The following is a 19,932-nucleotide window of genomic DNA, read 5'->3' as shown; positions in this document are numbered from 1 at the left end:
ATTGAAGCAGGCTCATTAAAAATATAAAGTCACTGTGTGCAGTTCCAAGCAACGCTGTTTTAAAACCAAAAATACTAGGAAAAACCATTTTTTTAACTTGTGTAAAAATAAGAATGCCTTGCAAAAACCCAAAGATGCTTTTGTTCAAAGGCAAACCCAAAGGTTTAAAAGGCATCCCACACCCTCTTTTTTTTTTGGTGGGGAAAGGGGAATCAAAAATTGTTGCAACCACATTGCATATAGCATTCATAGTAGTAATTCATGTGGTAGCTTCATGGGAATCCCATTGCCCCATCAGTATTGGTATTTGTGTGATGGGGAAATGTAATTTCATGACCAAAGAAGTTTACCTGGGAAAAAAAACCTAATAAGCAACTGTACATTTTAGTTTGGAAAGTCCAGTAGTTGCTTTCTGCCTTAGATATCATCTGCATATCACTTCTTTTGAGGATCATTTGGAGCATATTCAGTTACCATAATCTGATCATGCCTAGACTTCAGACTGCACTGGCTTCCACTTGTCCACAGCAAGCAATACCTTTTGGGTCTTTAGTTTTCTAGAGCTACAAGTATGTTCAGTATTGCCCAAGCCTTCAGAAATGTTCATTAACACACAGCTACATGCAGAATCACTGGTCTATGAGGATGGAAAATTTATTTATTTATAAGTATTTATAAACTGCTTAATATTTTAGTCTAAAAAATATAATTAAACCATTAAAATTTAACCTAAAATCAATAAAAACAATATAAAACACTAAATCATATAAAAGCAAATAAAATAGAAATTAAGAGGATTCAACACATAAATAAGGATCCAATCTGATGGGTCAGGGAAAGCCTGGGCAAAAAGATGTCTTTACAAGACTTTTTAAGCAACTGATGCACGTATGGCAGATGGAAGCGCATTCTACAGTACAGGAGTAAGAGCAGAAAATGCCTGTTTTCAGGTCACCACCCTATGCTATTCTATAAGATCACTTAGGCCATTTGGGAAATTCTGCTGTCACAACTAGAATTTCCCTGGACTAAGCTATCCCTGTTCAGAAAGGGATAGTTGGCTACCAATCTAAGCTGATAATAGGTGCTCCTTGTTACAGAGGTCACCTGAGCCTCTAGTGACAGAGATGGATATAAGAGCACCCCCAAACTACACACCTGTTCCTTCAGAGGGAATGCAACCTCATCCAGAACCAGGGAACTCTTTATTTCCCGGACCTGCGAACCCACAAAGTCTCCATCTTACCAGGATTCATTCTCAGTTTGTTGGCCCACCACTGCATCCAGACACTGGTTGGAAACAGTCAACACCTGTCCTGGTTCAGTGTTATGGAGAAACAGACCAGGCTATCATCGGCATACCATACCTCAGATTTCCTAATGACTGCTCCTAGTGGCTTCATATACATATTAAACAGCATTGGGGAGAAAATAGTGCCCTGTGACCCCACAGCACAACTGATGGGGCAGACACATAATCCTCCAACACTGTTATTGGAACCTGGCGTCATAGGTAGGGGTGGAACCACTACAGCACTGTCCCACCAACTCCAAACCCATGGAGACGGTCCAGGAGAATAACATGGTCAACAGTATTGGAAGCTTCTGAGAGATCAAGAAAGAGCAACACATAGTTGCGCTCCCCTTGTTCATATCCCAAAGGTTATTCATCAGGGCAACCAAGGCCAATTCCATATAAAAGCTGGGCCTGAAGCCAGACTGAAATGGGTCAAGATAATCAGTTCCTCCCAAGAGTGTCTGCAGCAAGATTGCTACTACCCTCTTAGGTACTTTACCCCAAAATAAGTTATTTGTGACCAGGTGGTAATTGTCTGGGTCCAGGGAGGACTTATTCAGAAGTAGTTACACTACAGCCTCCAACTTTGTAGAAATACAAAGTATTATTAAGAGCCTGTAATGGATGCATAACGACCTCTGAGAGGAAATATGAAACATGCAAAAACATATATTATTCTATAATAATAATAATAATAAAATTTTATTTGTTAGTCGCCTATCTGTCCGAATTAACGGACACTCTAGGCGACTTACAGCAGCATAATAAAATACAATACACAATTCAACCACATTCATCAATTAAGCTAACATCAAAAACATTACTTAATACATCAAAAACTAATCTAGCTCGAAGTTCCTGTAGGCCTGCCTGAATAGCCAGGTCTTTAAAGCTCGGCGAAAACTCATCAGGGAGGAGGCATGTCGTAGGTCGTAGGGGAGAGAATTCCAGAGGGTGGGAGCCACTACCGAGAACACCCTCTCTCTGGTCCGCACCAGCCGAGCTGTTTTGACCGGTGGGACCGAGAGGAGATCCTGCGTGGCTGTTCTTGTAAGGCGGCTTAATTGGTGATACTGGAGGTGGTCCTTTAGATAAACCGGGCCGAAACCGTATAGGGTTTTAAAGGTCAATACCAACACCTTGAACTGGGCCCAGTAAACCACTGGTAGCCAGTGAAGATCTATCAACACCGGGGTGATATGTTCCCAGCGACGGCTGCATGTAATCAAGCGTGCCGCCGCATTCTGTACCAGCTGGAGTTTCCGGACCGTTTTCAGGGGTAACCCCACGTAGAGCGCATTACAATAGTCTAAGCGAGAAGAGACCAGGGCATGTATTACTCGTGGGAGTAGCTGTACAGGAAGGTAGGGTCGCAGCCTCTGTATCAGATGTAATTGATACCAAGCTGCCCGGCTCACTGCCAAAACCTGAGCCTCCATGGACAGCTGGGAGTCAAGAATGACCCCTAGGCTGTGGACCTGGTCCTTCAGGGGTAATCTCACCCCGTTAAACACCAAGTCGATGTCTCCCAACCTTCTCTTATCACCCACGAGCAACACCTTGGTCTTGTCGGGATTTAGCTTCAGCCTGTTCTCGCCCATCCATCCACTAACGGACTCCAGGCACTTGGACATGGTCTTCACAGCCAACTCTGGTGAGGACTTAAATGAGAGATAGAGCTGAGTGTCATCCGCATATTGGTGACACTGCAGCCCAAAACTCTTGATGATGGCTCCCAGCGGCTTCACATAGATGTTAAATAGCATGGGGGAGAGGATAGAACCCTGTGGCACTCCACAATTAAGAGGCCAAGGGTCTGAAACCTCATCCCCCAATGCCACCCGTTGGTACCTGCCTGAGAGATAGGAATGGAACCACCGTAAAACAGTGCCCCCCATTCCCAATCCCTCTAGGCGGCTTTACAAGATACCATGGTCAACGGTATCAAAAGCCGCTGAGAGATCCAGGAGGACGAGGAAGGTATATTCTCCCCTATCCAATGCCCTCCTCATATCATCTACCATCTCTTTCTAAATCAAGTTTCAGTTGAGCTAGGATATTTCTAGGATAATTTCCACTATAATTTGCCATTTTACACATGGGACATTCCTAAACTACTCCTGAAAGACTTTCACATTGCCAAAATGCTTCAAATAGGCTCGAAAAATCTGAAGGTTGACCCCAATCAGTGCCATCTAGAGAAATGCAATCAAGGTAGGATCATTGTGTCCCTAATAAAATAAGTTATTAGAGGGAGATTGCTTAGGCTAGTTTTTTACTAGGGGGGTAAAGGGATGGTGTGATGAGATAAAAAACCGCTATAAATGAAGGAAACCAGAAGGAGGAAAATTCTGAAGACCTAAAGTGAGAGAGCGCCTATAGCAATCATTTTTAAATTGTCTATATTCAGGGAACCATTCTCCTATTGACTTGGCTGCAGAGTTGCCCCAGACCATCTTATGTGTCACAGAGGATCCTGGGATATGTTCTAGGGTGCACATTCAATTCATAGAGGACACAGGATTGTTGGATGTCACTGTTGCCCATGTCAACTACAAGTGCTCTAGGAATGAACCAAACATCTTTCTAATGTTTCAGATTACAGGGCAAGATCAGATGCGAGTGCAGTAAGCTGTCTTTCCAGGAGGCTTGTCCACCATTACTGATTTCACTGAGTAACCCTACATACACTTTCCAGAAGCCCCAGAGTCTCCTAAACACAGTTTTAAAAACACTGGTTTAAGAAATGAAACAAAACAAGGCTTTGGTCCATCAAATAAAAGCAGAATTAAAATCAAATTTAAGAAAAAGTTGGAGAGATTATGGTCAAAGGGATACATTTTCATAATTACTAGTCCTGTAATAAAAGGAAGCAAGTGGTCAATGATTTTAGCACAAATCAAATCACTGTACTTGAGGATTCATTGATGGCTATGCAGACTGCAAAGATTTAACTATTCTTTCTGGCCCGCTCTGTGAGATCTTGTAGTTTGTCTGCTTATGGCAGTTAAAGCCTACAGTAGTCAAATGATGTTCTAAGGACCCATAGATAAAACCTGAGTGCTTAATTAATGTTTGGAGCAGCCATTTTATGGGAAAAACCTGACATGTTAGAAACTGGCTTCTTTAGAGAAGTGCAACCAGAGGCCTTTTTGGTACCTGGTTCACTTCTGCACATTTATAAGGGCCATGCAGAGAGTCAGTGAATATGTGTGGGTTGGAATAGAACGCAACTTGCTGCCATGATCCCACTGCCCCCTATGTACATTCCCTGCATGCACAATTATTATTATTATCTGAAATGTGCTCATGTGGAAGCATCTACAAATCTACAATAACATGAATTAAGCTTTAGGCAAAATATTTTCTGGTACAGCAGATGCTGTATTTGTTTTCTTGCATGGAGAAAAACATTTGTATAGTGTAAAAAAGAAACTACTCTTTTTGGGGTATATATCAGTTAATGCCTCTGTGCAATTTATCTATATCTATAATAATTTCTCAATCTATATATGCACACATGTAGTTTATGTAAACATTTTATCCTGCTCTGTCTACCAAAGTCCTGAGCAGCTTATATAACGGCAATAGAACAGCATCAAAGATAATAAAAACACACATAAAGGCTAAACATTAAAAAACAGAAAACATCAAAAACACTCTGAATAAGAATGGCTTTCAGTGCCTCTGAAGAATGTGAAGGTTCAAAAGAAGACAAATCTCAAAGATAAGTTGATTCCACAGGGTAAGGGGCCTTGCAAGGTTTCCCACCAGCCAAACCTCCTGAACCAAGGAGACTCTAATCAAAACATAAAAATGTTTAAAGGAATACATACTCTGGTTTGCTCCAGGGAGCCAGTAGGCCAATCTTCCTCCCATCATCGGGTATTCAGCTGTAAATTTTAGCAGGCCAAAACTCAGATGAGAGTTTAAGAAAAAAAGAATTGTGATTTTCTTTGCTAGGCAATGTATTTTTAAATAAATATTTAATAAAGAGTTGGATGCTACTGTAGCTGTTGCTAAACAGCATTAGCCCATTAAATAGTCAAAAGCTATTTTGGGGGTGGATGAAGGGTATGAAAAAGAAAGTGATATGTAGTGGGATATGCATAACTACCGTGACCACTGGGATCCCTGGGACTTCTGTCATCCTCTGGACTTGAACCCTAGTTATGGTGTCTAGGGCTACTGTAATGTAATGTTATCCAAAGGCTAGCTATGGTTTAGCAATCAGGAGTGGATCATGGAATTACATACTCTCCCTGCCTTCACTTCCACCAATCTTTCTCTTGCATGTGAATTATTTTTGCCTTCATCATCCCTGGTTTGGCATTACATCTGACCTTCGCTGAGCATGGCTAAGGATTCTTCTAAACTCCAGTTCAGAAATCCTGACTCACTCCTGATCTTTAGGCCAAAGTTAGCATTTGGTTATTGTTATGTTTGTACCAGATCGCAAAACAATATGAGGAAGAGCAACAGAAATGAATGAGGCAAATTAATCAGGTTAGCAAAATCTCCCAGTTACTACAATCTATTTCCTAAGACAAATATTCTGTTATTAGCTGAATCTACCATTTTTGTTTTTACAGGGCTTGAGTTTAACATTTATTTATTTCTAAAAGGGTTTTTCTTTAGCTGCTTGTGACATTTGCAGCTGTTAACTAGCTTGTTTCTACTGTAGATTCAACTACCATTTTTTAAAAAAAATCTTCATTTTAAAAATGTAGTAAGACCATATGACAAATGAAATAAAACAATAAAATTCATGATGGTCACAATCCCCCTTATCTGCAGTGATCAGGCACTGATTTTAAAAAGTATTCACTAATAGGCAAAAACCTTGTAGTTTAAAAATGTGCCTATAGCCCACAGATATTCACTAATAGGCAAAAAACCTTGCGGTTTAAGAACATACCTATAGCCCAGAGATATTTCTATCAAACTTTAAAAAGCAGGGAAATTGGGCAGCTATAGTGAATGCACCAGGGGAGCAGGACACCTGGCCTCTTCTCTGATATATTGTACTGCCCTACAAATTGGTCAAAGTGCAAACACAATTTGGGTTGGTCTTTCACAGTCCAATCCACTTGCTGTGTAGCTTGGAAGAATTTGGTAACGTGCCTCTGAGCATATGGGGAGTGGTGGCAACACCTACCATCTCCAAAGATGGAGAATTATATTTTTGTATGTTTGTTGGTGTTCTTCTTACTTTGCTTCTTTCCTGTGTTACTAATGTTTCTACACAGAATCTAATCTAGAAAATATTATTTCCCTCATTATTCATCCTAGAAATCTGTGTCAAATTTATTTTTATTAATTTCAAAGCCTTTTTATTGGTATATGTCATATGATGGTGAAGACAGCCTTTTGTGTTTCAAATTGGAGGTTATGTTCTTTTTTATTTGGGGTGCATTAACAGTTGAATCTGAAACTGCTGTTTAACGTAAAATCAGACTGATATATGTTGCTACTTCAGCAATGTTGGAAAAAAGAGGATGCAGGTTTTCAGCCTGCTATGTTTAAACCACTTCATTTAAGGCAAGGTGGGCATGGTCAAAAACATACAGCATACCTAGAATTTTGCTAGAATATATTTCACCTCCCACTGTCTGATCTTGTGCAAACCGAGACACTTGTCATGTCAATTGGAAACTATTCTGCAGAACAGTCAGTGCCATTATTCCACAATCGTTTTTGGAGCTTTTTTTTAGTGTTGCAAAGTGTTGCTGTACTTCACATATTCACAGAAACAGAAGCAAAAGAGAATGTTTTACTATAGGAAGCTTCACTAAAATTGCAAAGTAAATCAGACATATTTAAAGTGAGCATCTGAACTATGACAACTGTCTTAATAATGTTGCTTCCTCCTTGCTAAAAGAAGATCAGCACAGCACATGTCTTCTTTCTATTATTTGGGCTGATTGCAGGTGTTGCCACCACTCACCATATGCTCAGAGACACATGTTACCAAATTCTTCCAAGGTACACAGGAAGTGGATTGGACTGTGAAAGACCAACCCAAATTGTGTTTGCATTTTGACAAATTTGTAGGGCAGTCCAATATCTCAGAGAGGAGGTCAGGTCTCCTGCTCCCCTGGTGCATTCACTATAGCTGCCCAATTTTCCTGGTTTTTAAAGTTGGATAGAAATATCTGTGGGCTATAGGTACGTTCTTAAACTGCAAGGTTTTTTGCCTATTAGTGAATTTCTCTGCTTTTTAATCTGGGAGGTAAGAAATGGGATCCTGTGCAAGTTTGCCGAGAATGGACTGATCATTTGCATGCTTATTGAGTTCAGTGGGATTTACTCCCCTGCAATCATGCTTAGGATAGGTGAAACTGCCACAAGGGATAGGGAGGGGAGGAGGAGGAGGAAGGATCAGAGGAAGGGCAGAGGGGAGGAGGGGGAGGGAAGCAGGCAGAATGGGGAGGGGAGGAGAAGGACAGGTTTGATCATTTGCATGTTTATTGAGTTCAATGGGATTTACTGCCATACAGTCATGCTTAGGATAGGTAAAACTGACCAGGGGGGAAGGGAGGGAGGGATGGAGTGGGCCAGAGGAGAAGGAAGAAGGGAGGGGAGAAAGATGGGAGGGGAGAGGTGAAGGAAGTGAAAGGCAGGTTTGATCATTTGCATGCTTATTGAGTTCAATGGGATTTACTCCTATGCAATCATGGTTAGGATAGGTAAAACTGACCATGGGGGAGGAGGAGGGGAGAGGAGAGGGAAGAAGAAAGGGAGGGGAGAAGGGAAAGGAATGAGGGGGAGGGGAAAGGAGGGAACTGGCAGGGGAGGGGAGGGCAGGTTTGATCTCAACTCTGAATTCTCTCTCAATGTTTTGTGTATCACCATGAAAATTTAGAAAATCTAGAAAATTTAGTTGTTAAGCAAACATTTCTGAGTTCAGGACTATACATTTTGTAAGGTTTTGTTTTGAAATGAGCTTATGGGAAGGATCAGAATGGCATGGGGGTATTTTCAATTTAACATTGCGTAATGCGAAAATCTACACTGGCTATAGTATGCAACCCCTCTCGTGGCTGTATAATTCTGTTATGATGGTGAGATACCAAAATGGCAACGTTTCATCCATCAAAGCACTACTATTATTTAGACATATTTGAAACTCAGCCTTGACAGTTCCCTTAGGAGATGGTGATGGATGTTCAGGGAGTGATAGACCAGGGAATAAGGAAGAAGGAAAATTAACATATAGGAAGCTAGTGACAGCACCACTTTCAGTCTGTGATTCTATTTATTAATATTTTTTCATAGCACAACTATTCTCTTAGGGATTTCCTTAACATCAACTTTATTAGTTAGGAAGGCAGCAATCCATAACCAATTTTCTTTTCATGTTGTGCTTGTTCGGGTATTAAACCAGCCCCTTTGTTAAAAACATTTGCAATTAATCCCTCAAACAAAAGAAATGCAAATCTTACAGTCTCTCCAACCAAAACCCACCAACTCAAGGCCCTGATCGCCATCTATTATACACTAAAATGAATTGAAATTCTCAGTTTGAGCCTAACCTAATTTTCTATTGATAATAGGCATGGATTCCCAGAAGCCCTCCATGCATCTTGATAGTAACATCCTAATTTCCTTTCCTGGTAAATGTTTTAAATAAGATTTTAGCACCAAAGGAAATTAACCTTTAAATTGATTGTAATTATAAAATGCCACCGCTGATTTTGTTTTCAGCCTAATTGCTTGCTATTATTTAAATCAGCTGTACCTCAGCTGAGCTTTAAGTTTAGGTTTCTCACAATTATATAGTGCCAACCAATCAAGGTGTCTTTCTGTCTGTGATAAGGCTGGTCTATTTGGGGCTCTGCAAATATCAGGATGGGCAGAGCAATCTTAACCCAGATATTGGTTAGGTGTCTCTCTGCTGGCAAAAAAAAATCTGCAGGTGGGGCACCTATGTCTGCAAAGGAGGCCCCTGCTATGCCTATGGAAAGCTCCAGTGGTATACATCTCCCACCCGCTATGCTACTATTCACAGTAGTTAACATTAGGCCCTGTTAACAAAGCATTCTGGGGATGGACCAGGGATGATGTAGCCTTAGATCCACTGGATTTCTCACTTCTTCATTCATTCATTCATTCATTCATTCAGTCAGTCAGTCCATCTCCTGCTCTTCCTCCCAGTAGGAGCTTAGGGCACATTACTCCTCCACCTCCTTTCCCTACTGGTTCAAAGACTATATGGTTCACATTGCTTCTGATTTTGTATTGCTCTCTGGCACAGCTTGGAAAAGTTACTTTTTTAAACTACAACTCCCATCAGCCCCAGCCAGCATGCCCACTGGATTGGGCTGATGGGAGTTCTAGATCAAAAAAGTAACTTTTCCAAGCTGTGCTCTCTGGGCACTTCCAGACTGTCACTATCTTCATGTGGGATGCAAGCACACACTGGCAAATTCAGGCTGCACCATAACAGTTGATTGGGAGGTCTTGCACAACAAACCTATTTCCTCAAAAGACGTTCTGTGAGAAGGAAAGTGACAGAAAATGCACTGGAAAGTGCGGCTTAACACTTTGATACAACATTATCTAACCTCTCCAGAAACAAATCAGGATGAATGCTCATTAAGTAACCAACATCATCTAATCTCCCAAACAAATCAGGATGAATGCTCAACAAACAGTTTCTCTAGAAGCACCCTCTGTCTATGTCTCACTTGCTCACTCACAAGATACCTGCCACACCCCCATTCCATGTAGACAGGTGGGAGGCCCATCCCATAACCACCAGCATTGACTAGGATGCTCCCAGATGCTTCTCTATGGGGTTATTAATCTACTTGTCCCAGGCAGCTCCTGTACTCTCACAAACTCCATGACAGACAGTCTTGCAACTGGTGAAGGTACCATAAGGGGCTGCCCTACTGTTTGGTGGGCCACTGTCCAAGCCGCAGGGGCCCTGCTGGAGTCAGTGGTTGACAACCATACACATATGCTTTCCCCTTTCAGGATCCTCCATGCCATCACAGGCTGTTCAATAAAGACTATGACTTTGCCACATGTTTTTGTTGTTGCTAAAGACCCTTTCCCCCCACCCTAATGGGATGGGACTGTAAAGTAGGATGTGGAGCTTGATGGGCTAGGAGCAACAACCCCTTGCCCAGTCTGGCACCTACACAGGGTGTATGAGGTAGTCACTTGGGGATTGGGGGGAAAGGCTGAGGAGGAGTAATACTTCTTTCAGAGGTGCTACATAGCCTATCAGACAAAATGGGGATGGGGAGGAGGGAACTGGTCACCTGGATTGCCAGGAGGATGAGTGGACCAAAAAAGGGCAAATTGGCCCTTGCTGGGTGTGGGTATTGGCTCATGCAATGCTCCTCTAATTGGGTCAAGTGTGCCTGGGTGAGGAGTTATAGCCTGGATTCAAACCTGGGACCCCCTGCATGTAAAATGTTATTCTATCCATTAAGAAGTCACCCTGCATCTTCTGCACTCCTGGTGTTAAGGCTGGGGACGGCAGAAAGACAAATACCCCATGATGTGGAAGATAGCTGTTGCTGTGGCTGAGTTGTTAGGGAGCTGCTCTGTAGAACTTGCAGTGTAAGTTTGAATTCCCTGACACGTTTGTTTTTAAAAGCCAGGCATGCAACACATGGGTTGGGCTTCAAAAATGTACATGCATATGTTTGGTTTGGTTTTCCTATGCTTTTACTGCCTTAAGGAGCCATTTATAAGACCAAAATAATGTAAATGATACTCGTCTCAGAGCATTCTAATTTGTTAGACTGCAAATCCTGCATGATCTTGAATTATTCTGGCCACATGAAATGATACCAGAGAGAGGGAAATGTATGCCAAGGAGAAACATGGATCCAAATAACAAACTGCTTTTCTGACAATTTTGCTGTCTATTTCTATCTCTCTCTTTTGCATCCTAGTTTTACAGCTTTTAAAGAAAGAGTCCAATATTCATTGTTTATTCTCAACAATGCCCTACTGTCTGACTGACTGTGTAGAGCACTTTGCACGACCATTGTGTAGAAGTCTGGAATACCAGCCATGGAGGAGATCAAAGGCTCAAAAGAAGTGTGACATGAAAAGGTTAGGTAAATTTTCACAGCTTTGTATAAACACAAATAGCCCTATTTAGACAACTGATCCAGGGTGTGTGAGAAGGGAGGAGGATCACAGCAACAAGCTGCATATCTCACTCTACTGGGTTCAGAAGAATGTGAGAACCAACTGTATGGACATTAGGATTGTCTCCATGACTGAGGTCCCTGCTATATGCCCATTCTTACATATCGTTTGTGTGTTTATATTATTATTATTTTCATTTATGCTCCATTCTTCAACCAGCTCTCAGGGCAGCTTACAAAAAAGTTTAAATCACAATAAAACAAAACAAAAACAAAAATAGGACAAGAAAACAGCAGAATAAAAGTTTTCAGCAAAATAAAAAAACAAACACCAAACAGCATAAAAACAGAGTACAAAAATGTGGGATGATTTCAGATGGGTGTTTCTCATGCATGCAAGTTTTTTGCAATATCTATATGGTCTCATTGTCATGAAATTGTCAGACTGTATTTTTCTATATTTAATCCAGATTTACCCTTTCCAGGGAGGAAAAAACCCTGTTGCCAATTACCCATTTGTGATAGTTCAATGTTCTGTTTACAACATTAAGCTGCCATCTGGAAGCACTTTAAAAAGCCTGGGAAAAGAAAAAGATATTTGGTGCTAGACAAGCCTCCTTGGGAGAGCATTCCACAGTTGGGGTGCCACCATCAAGAAGACCCTTTCCCTTGTAGCCACCACTATGCTTCAGACAGCTTACATATTCTGCTCCCAAGCCACGAAAGGCTTTAAATGTAAACCCAGCATTTTAAATAGGTGAATGTTCCCATTCTCCTGAATGTGCATATGTCAGGAACAGAGCCTGCTGCCACAATCCCTCTCTCTGTTGCATGTGTTCACTCTCCCTGGATTATGTGAACAGTATGACATCAAAAACTATGTAAATATGTTATCCAGGTTCTGCTGATGTTTATTTGTTAATATATGTCCATATTTAGTAAGTAGAGACGGAAGGGGTAAATAGAATGTTGGGGAGTGAGTGTTTGGTGTGAATGTGGATGGGTATTGGATTTTCTGCTTGGAAGGAGGTGAAGGTTTGTGTTTAAAATTTCTGGAGGTTTTGTCAGTTAGAGAGTCAGTTGGTTTTATTCTGGGGCTTGGATAGTTAGATTAGGAATTGGGGTAGAGGGTGAAGGTTGGTCAGGGTAAGACTAAGATTTAGTTAGTGTAGTATAGGTATAGTGTTATATTGTGTCTGGAAGGTTCAAAATTATCATCTGAAAATAATAAAGTATCATTTTGTTTTTTATTCTATAATCATGCCTATGCTTGGTTATTGCATACCATAAATAAATATCAGGGAGGGGTGAATAAACTGTCTCTTGGCAAATACTATAAAGATGTTTCATTCTGAAACTGGTGGTAGCATTATAGCATAACGGTATCCCTTGAAGGAAAGGTTTGCCTCACATACAACCTAGTGATAACTATATCCACAATGGGTTTGGGGTATACAGAATAACCCAGAGATAAGGGTGGGATACTGTGGAGTGCCCAGCATGTGAGTGAAAATATTGCACACAAAGGTTGGGAAGTGTTGAACTGCCTCTATACATATGTAAAGGGTAGATTTTATTGTATGCAGAGGCAGACATTCCCCTCATCTGCTGCAGGGAGGCAAGGATAGGTGGATAGGGACGTCAGAAACAATGTGTGGGATACAGCTATCAGTTGCTAATTTAAAGATGGGGAAAAAGCCCTTGAATCTTCAGTGAAACATTAGAATGCACTGAATTTACAGCATAAATGCCACAATGATAAGATCTGCAATAAGTTAAAAATATTTGATAAATTCTGATGTCACATACCCAAGACCACAACTTCATAATAGCTATTAATCTTGAATAAGTGACATTCCTAGATCTTCACTCACGGTCACAAATATGGATTAAAGTGCATACTCATAAACATAGCCTGAAAGGCTGGAAGAAATTCAAGTAATTCACATTCTAACCCAGTACTGTAGTGACAAATTCAAAAGTGCAGGGTGCCTTCATGACAGTCACGCCACACCCCTCACTCGCTTGTTTGCTCTCTGTCATCATCTCCACACTCCTTAGTCCTTCCCACATGCACCTTCTCTTACAACAACAGACATCCCTAGGAGCCAATCAGCATGAAAGAGGAGTGTGTTAGCTACTGAGAGTAGTATTCTCAGTGGCTGACTCATCTCCTTTCATTCTGATCAGCTCCAATCAGCAGGAAATGACAAGGAAGCACACTAGAAATTCTTCTCACTCTTTCATGCTGATTGGCTAATAGGACACTGGAGACACAGGGACCCGGATAGGACCCTGCTCCTAAAAAAGTAAGGGGTCTAAGACCTCCTGAGACCCCGGATGACTACACCACTGTTCTAGCCACACTTTCACCCACTCTAATTGTAGTGTGTGAACAGTATGAAAATATATATAAATGGATATCCAAGAAATAGTGAGTATTCCCATCAACAGATCTTGGTATTCAGGGTCCTGAAATATGTTCAGGGAAAAAATTAGCAAGAAAATTCTTATCGATATAAACTAAACAAATTAGAAAATTTAAACATATATTTCTGCCTGATTTTCTACAATCTCCACTCCAAAGCAAGTCCTACTGATTGTAATGGGGCTTTCTCTCCAGTAAGTGAATTTAGCATTACAGTCTTTGGCTAGCTTCCAATCACCTTACTCAGAAGGAAGTTCTAGTATAACTCTTCAATTCCCAAGAAAACTTATCTAGAATTGTAACATTAAGCTGTGCTCCTACATACACACAGCTACTGGGAGTAAGCCCCAGTGGGACCTATGGGACAGGCATTTATTTATTTACAAAATTATTTTTTTATTAAGGCCCTTCACCACAACAGAGTGGTGTGTTCCTCAAAATTTGATTTTGTGGTAGAGATAGGAGATAGAAGCTACACAAAGCACAGGTCATGGTTTCTAACATGGTGACATTAATAGATTAGGCTTTTTTTGTTTATCCTTCAAAGAAAATAAAAGGAAGAAAGCAAAGGAAGTGATGTAGAACCACAAGAGATAACACAATATAGTGAAATGCAATGAAAACTGTAAATTGGATTCTGCCCCCCCTTCCAGCCAAATATCACTGCTTGAGAGAAATGAGCACATTCCCCCAAAGATGGAACTCTGAACACTGAAAGAAGACACTGTGCTGATAAGCAAGTATGGTGTTTCCTTGTCCAATCACATTGTGCTTCACTAGACCACCATGGCAGTGTCTTCTCTATACCAGGTTCTATATACCAGTCCTTCTTCCTTAGGCAGAGTAGAGCTCAGAGGACAAGAATTCAGTGAAACAGCAGAGTCTTTAATTGCATGTAACCTACAAATCCCACCGCGCCGTTGTTTTATTGATGACCCTCAAGAGCTTTTCACTGAGTAACTAAATATTTAATGATTTCCCCCCAAAAAAACAAATTGAATTGTTGCATTCTCCTGACATAAAGCTTGTATTATAGGAATCAAATTGCTAGAGTTTAAACTTATTAAATGAATATTTCAAAGTAATAGAATTATTGTGCAATTTTAAGAAAATGTAGCTCTAATAAGATTTCCAAAAAAACCAAACAAGATGCTTGGGAAAGATTATATCCCATGAAGGAAATATAGGTGTTGACATTTTAGTGGTTTGAAATTGCTGCAGTTAATAATCCCAATGACTTTAGAATAACAAATGCTTTATTATATCAAAATCAGCGAAGAGTGATGAAGAGGAAAAGGGAGCTGGCAACATAGACCTTGTATTTCCCATTCTTTTAATGGTTCTCTGTTATCTCTACTGCATGATTACTTCCACAGAATTTCTTTTTGTTATTTATATCCTATTTTGACAGCTTAGCTCCCTCTTGTTATTTTCTTTCCTCTTTCCCTGACCTTTCCTCCCTCCCTTGCTTCTATCATATTAGTCAGTTGAATCCTAACCCTAACCCTTAAAATAGCATTGGGGAACCTCCAGGCTGAGAACTTAATGAAGCTTGTCAGGCCTCTCCATTTGGTCTGCAGCATGGTTTGGCCCAAACCATACTCAACCTATCCATCACCTGACATCATATGGCATCAGACATGGAACAAGCAAACCCAAATTGAAAAGGTATAATCAAGAGTGCACTCTTCCTTTCCTGTTGCTGGTAGAATTCAGCATGTTTGAATTTGGCACCTTTTTTTTTTGCCCCACCTGCCAAAGTGGGCCATGGAGGGTGGAGCAGTTATGGATCTGGCCCACTGGCTGGATTAAGTTCCTCACTGCTGCCTTAAAACTTCCATTTGCTGTTGCATTTTCCAGTTTTGGTTCATGTAACTTGTTTTGTCTAAATGTTCACCCCAAAATGCCAGGTTTCCACAAATGCTTCCTAAGACAATTCTGGGGATTAATTTGAACGATTGACCCTTAAAACGACAATTTCAGTGCTAGAATGGCATGGTGATGTTGTAGCCCTCGGGATTACCTGATTCAGAAGATGAATTTGCCTAATCTGCAAAGTAATATAAATCAAAAACATTTCCCTTAGAAGTTCTTTTACTGTAGGTGTGGCTTACCTGTGACCCTGTTTTTGGACTCCAGTTCCCATCAGTCCCAAACAACATGATCAATGGCAAGAGATGATAGGAGCTGTAGTTCAACAACATTTGAAAAGCTATAAGTTAGCCATGGGATGTAAAATTAGGTTTCTGCACAAGGGTATGTGTGGATGTGTGTCTGGATACCAACTGCTGCATCCACGTCATCTAGTTATTATAGAGAAATGAAGGTAATGAAGAGATCCAACCTTGCAAACATCATATCAAGGCAAGCATGCAAGATGGTGCATATGTGCCCAGACAAGTCATACCCCTGATGTATTCTATTCTAGTTCTACTGGAAAATAAACCCTATGGATAGCAATAACTGAAAATATATTGGTTACCTGCCCTACACCTTTAAGACAGGTCAGAATGTAAATTGAAACAGACAAAGAAATCAATTCAGACTCTGCACACACTGGCATATTCTCTGCTCGTTAAAATATGATGTTTTATGTTAGATCCTGCACTACTGTTGAGAGTGAATTTCCTCAACACAAAGCCTAGGCTGCATACATAATGTGTGAGAGGAAAAGAGCAGCCTAAAGCAGTGGTGTAGTGATAAATTTTGAAGTTCAGGAATTCATCATGACAGCCTCCACAGCCATACCCCAAGGAAAGTCTAAAAATGCACACGGATATATGGATTCATTATTACATGCATACTCTCTCACACACGTGCATACACAATAAAGCAGCAGCAGTACATGGCATAACATCCAATGTATTAGGATGAGCATGACTGCAATCCTATGCATAGGTTTCTGGGAATAAGCTTCAGTAAACTCAGTGATGCCTACTTCTGACTGCAACTTGTGGAGTGCATTGAACTTTTACAAAGGTCTTCAGCTAGCTGAAACTCAACCTTTAGCTTTTAATTAGAAAGGCAAACGATCTTGCAAAGAAGTGTTACCATTTAAACTGATAGTTTGGATACTCGATCAAAGAAAAAGTAAGAAGTATCCAGACTGCTTCTCTATTTTCTTCTTTCTCTGACTTCCTCTGTGCTAATCTGTTACAAACAAACTTGAAAACCTCATTATCACCTCACTGACTCTAGAGCAAGGAGGATCCATCAACTACCATGGTGTTCTGGCAGATGATGCCATTACTCTTATTTTTTTAAAAAAAATAATCCTGGAACTATGGTTCCCTTCATTATCCCTCCATCACTGCACTCGTCTTAAGATTTGCATGTATTGTTGTTGTTATATGCCTTCAAGTCGATTACGACTTATGGCGAACCTATGAATCAGTGGAGAAATTGGAGGGAAAAATATCAATAATTTAAGATATGCATACTACTAGCAGAAACCAGTAATGATTTGAAATGAATGCTGATGAAAGTTAAAGAGGAAAGCACAAAAGCAGGACTACAGCTGAACGTCAAGAAGACTAAAGTAATGACAACAGAAGATCTATGTAACTTTAAAGTTGACAACGAGGACATTGAACTTGTCAAGGATTATCAATACCTTGGCACAGTCATTAACCAAAATGGAGACAAGAAATCAGAAGAAGACTAGGACTGGGGAGGGCAGCTATGAGAGAACTAGAAAAGGTTCTCAAATGCAAAGATGTATCACTGAACACTAAAGTCAGGATCATTCAGACCGTGGTATTCCCGATCTCTATGTATGGATGTGAAAAAAGCAGATAAGAGAAAAATCAACTCATTTGAAATGTGGTGCTTGAGGAGAGCTTTGCACATACCATGGACTGCAAAAAAGACAAATAATTGGGTGATAGAACAAATTAAACCAGAACTATCACTAGAAGCTAAAATGATGAAACAGATAATCGTATTTTGGACACATAATGAGAAGACATGATTCACTAGAAAAGATAATAATGCTGGGAAAAACAGAAGGGAATAGAAAAAGAGGAAGACCAAACAAAAGATGGATTGATTCCATAAATGAAGCCACAGACCTGAACTTACAAGATCTAAACAGGGTGGTTCATGACAGACACTCTTGGAGGTCGCTGATTCATAGGGTCGCCATAAGTCGTAATCGACTTGACAGCACATAACAACAACAATGAATCAGTGACCTCAAATAGCATCTATTATAAACCACCCTGTTCAGATCTTGTAAGTTCAGATGCATGTATGCTGTACCCAAATTTCATGCATTTTCCTTTATTCTTCTCAACATTTTTTATTTTAATGACAACAGGGAAAGAATTTTGGTTAGATAAAGTGAAACCCACTTGGGGTCTAATCCAGCTAAAGTTTCTTAAATTTCTCCTGTTGAAATCTGTGAAGTTTCATAGTGTTTATGTGTACCCATGGTTACTGAAATATTCTACAATAAATTTTATGTATTCAGGCCATAACTAGATGTCATGCTCAGTATGGGACTTCTGCTAAAAAGGGCAATTCCATGTCAATTTATTTTTCCCTTTTCTATAACATTTAAGCATACTCATCTATATCATGACATCATTACATTGTACTCCACATAAATGGCTGCTGTTGGCAGAGGTTGCAGAAACAACACGGTGTGCATGTAAACATTGGGGAGGAGAAGAGAACTCACTTGGAGCTTCCACTTTCTTGACCCCTATGTAAGACGTAAAGGCTGCTTTCAAACATCACAGTAAATCAGTTCATGGTTTACTGTATCCAAACCAATTGCACCTGCTTCACTCTACCCCATTTGTGCTGGGGAGAAACAAACCATAATCACTAGCTTAGTGTGTGCGAAAGAGGGATTGTGGTTTGTTTCATTCCAAACAAACCACAATGATAAAATAAGGTTTGTTCTTGGTTTACTACAGTAGGGCCCCGCTTTACGGCGCTTCGCTTTACAGTGATTTGCTAATGCAACGGCTTTCAATTAGGGAAAGTCCCCACATTAAGGCGCTTGTTCCGTTTTTACGGTGTTTTTTTTCCGTCGCGCACCATTTTGACATCATTTTCGCGTGACACCTCCCATTATCGTCAATGGGTTTTGCTTTATGGCGATTTCCGCTTTACGGTGGGGGTCCGGAACAGAACCCGCCGTATGAGTGGGGCCCTACTGTAATCATCATGTGCTTGAGCAAAACAAACCACAAGCTCTGGTTCAAACATAATGCTAAACCAGGGACTGTGGTTTGTTTTGACCCAATATGAGTGAAGAACAGCAAAGCAGGCATGATAAACCATTAATTCACATACAAATTCTGCCATCATCTACTTCTGCCCTTAGTAACATGTTTGCTAGGCTGGCACAAATGTTATAAGAAAGGAGCAAGTAAACTGTTTGCAATAGGACATGTAATTTTGATGTCTATGGTGTTTGTTTTTGTGTGGTTAAAATATTTAAATCTATTTATAATGTTTGTTTATTGATAAGTGTTCTTGTAATACAGGAGAAACTGGTCAGTGAAAATGTAAATAAATATAGATATACTGATGACAAGCTGAACCAAAACAATAGAAGTGATTATGTAAAAAGCAAGATCAAAAGAAAACAAAGTCACAGAATTGTATCTATGTAGTTCATTCCACTAAATGAATTGTGTCTATATAGTTCATTCTACCAACAGGGCTTAATGACACAGTTAACCAGGAGAAATTCAAGCATCTTAACCCTCCTCTTTGACTATTTTTTATTGTACACTGGAAGCATCACGAACTAACAAACTCTCTCTGGCTTCACCTCTCTACAACAAAATGATTGCAATCAATTCTTGCCCAAAGTGCTACAACAACCTTAATAGTCAGCATACAGTAGCTTTACTTACAGTATTAGTGGGGCAAAAATTAGTATTAATGAGGATCAATGAGAATTGTACTTGTGAAGTGTTTTTGGAGGAAGTTTTGTTTTGTAACATTTCATTTCAGAAAAAAATAATTGTTTTCTATAGCTACTTTTTTACCATTCCCACCATTTGCTCCAAACAGTTATGCCTTTCTAAGACCAAATATGGTAGGCACTACCCTCCCTCTGGCCTATTTCTGTT

At 40.2% G+C, this 19,932-nt stretch overlaps 1 protein-coding gene across 1 annotated transcript in view; it reads right to left on the bottom strand.

Moving 5' to 3' along the window:
* Positions 1 to 19,932, bottom strand: part of NKAIN2 (sodium/potassium transporting ATPase interacting 2) — an 848,791-nt gene that overhangs the window by 13,300 nt on the left and 815,559 nt on the right. The window lies entirely within an intron of this gene.

This window comes from Rhineura floridana, chromosome 4, assembly GCF_030035675.1.
Source record: "Rhineura floridana isolate rRhiFlo1 chromosome 4, rRhiFlo1.hap2, whole genome shotgun sequence".
NCBI lineage: Eukaryota > Metazoa > Chordata > Lepidosauria > Squamata > Rhineuridae > Rhineura > Rhineura floridana.
The sequence above is the reverse complement of the archived record's forward strand: the minus strand, read 5'-3'. Positions and strand labels throughout refer to the sequence as shown.